Raw genomic sequence first — 1798 nt, 5'->3', positions numbered from 1 at the left:
CCCACCCGCCTCCTCCTCAAACTTCCTCCTCCCCGCCGGCCGCACCCCCACCACATCCCACTGGCCACCTAGAAGCACTGCTCCGCCGGCCGCCCCGCGCCGTTGCCGGTCCACCAGCACCAAATTGGCCGCGGTGCTCGCTCGCCTCACCGCCGACCGGCCTCCTCTCTCCTTCCGGCCGACGCCTCCTCCTCTCACCCACCAAGCCCCTAGGCGGAGCCCCGCCCCACCACGGATCACCGGATCCCGCCCGCCATGCGACTATCATGCGCCGCCCCGCACCTGAACCCAGCGGCTGCCCCCACTAACCTTCCCCTGGCGAGGGCGAGGTGCTGCACCGACGTGGCGGCCGCCAAGGCTTCCCCTCCTCCGGATCTGGCGGCCATGGAGTTGGGGATGCGTGGGATGACGTTCGGCTACTATGCAGCTCACTACGCCCACACAGGTGAGTTTTTTTGTTCAAGCTGCAGCTCACTCCGCCCCCATCTCGTGCGGGCACCCCATCTGGCGACTACGGCGGTTGCTCTCCAAATCCTGACACCCGCATCTGTGCTGCAGGGAAGTAGTAGGAGAGCTGCATCCTCCTCCTAGTGCGGGCTCATAGATGGCCGCCGCTTCACCTGCCCCCATCCCGATGATCTCTGAGATGCCCCCCCCTCGCTGTCTCTTTCTTTGAGAGGGGATCCAAAGCGTGGCGAGCCTGCCGGATCGTGTCGTCGCCAGAGCCACCATGTGAATCGCACGAGCACACACGTATATGCAGTAAGCACTGAAACTTTCACTCATTAGCTGTGAGGAGATTCACTACACCACTCACCACTTGATACGATTCGGTTTTGTTGTTTGCAGAAGGTTTTCTTGTCTACAAGGAATCGGCAGTACCCGGATTTCGCGTGTGACTGCGGTCCACAGTATGGGCACCTGCAGCTCTCTCTCCATCCCGTGGAAGTACATCACGAGCAAAAGGTCCTGGAGCATGCGGTTCTGTTCTGCGTCAGGGAGACACGCCTCCAGCTGTGCTACTCGCTGGGATTTTGGCCTGAGAGGACAACGACAGCCACACGAAAAGTTGTGCTTGTGCAGGTCTGCTGCCTCCGGCCTAGCTGTGGTGGCCACATGGCGAGGCGCGCCCCCACCTGGATTCCACCCCCATGCATGCAGTTCGGTGCTCCTTTATGTGTGGTTAATCGGAGCACCGGTTCCACCGACGTAGCTATTGTTGCAGTTTTGTTGCCATTTTTTGCAGTTCCTGTAATTTGGATAGCGAGCCTCCATCCATGCGGTTTGCCAGCGCATCCATGCAGTACGGCGCGCGTGTGTGTGCAGTACTATTAGAACCTGATGATTTGCTTTGTAGAAAAGGATGGAGCAGTCCACTTGGCTGTAGTGGATAAAAAATGAAAGACAAAAATTTATACAAATTAAAAAAATGAAGTTCACTAGAGTCGACACAGCGGCCCAACTCCTCGTGTAGTGCAGTCCGTTGGTGCACAGCTTGTAGACGCCAGAATCTTGGTCAACCCATGTTTATATAAAAAAAGTTAAAAAAAACAAAATCATAATGATGTGGTTCACTTATGCCCGACATGAAGCGCACTTCACTTACTTGCCTAAAAAAATAATGGTGTTGTTTCATGTGTCTCAAAAATTAGTTGATTGCGTCAACACATGCAGTGCGTTTGGTTCTCGAATGTGGTTCACTTTTGAGAGTGATGCTGTTCACTTGCGCCCAACATGAAAGTGCAATTTTCTTAAACGAAACAACAAGATAGCAATGAGGTTCACTTTGACATATGTC

At 55.0% G+C, this 1798-nt stretch overlaps 1 long non-coding RNA gene across 1 annotated transcript; it reads left to right on the top strand.

Moving 5' to 3' along the window:
• The first annotated feature begins 322 nt into the window (after positions 1–322).
• Positions 323–1363, top strand: LOC119326670. Its single transcript, XR_005158109.1, has 3 exons — positions 323–445; positions 559–762; positions 850–1363. It is a non-coding gene; the product is annotated as an uncharacterized LOC119326670 (long non-coding RNA).
• The last annotated feature ends 435 nt before the right edge of the window (positions 1364–1798 follow it).

Source organism: Triticum dicoccoides, chromosome 6B (genome assembly GCF_002162155.2).
Source record: "Triticum dicoccoides isolate Atlit2015 ecotype Zavitan chromosome 6B, WEW_v2.0, whole genome shotgun sequence".
In the NCBI taxonomy this organism is placed as follows: Eukaryota; Viridiplantae; Streptophyta; class Magnoliopsida; order Poales; family Poaceae; genus Triticum; species Triticum dicoccoides.
This window is presented reverse-complemented; position numbering and strand designations above follow the sequence as displayed.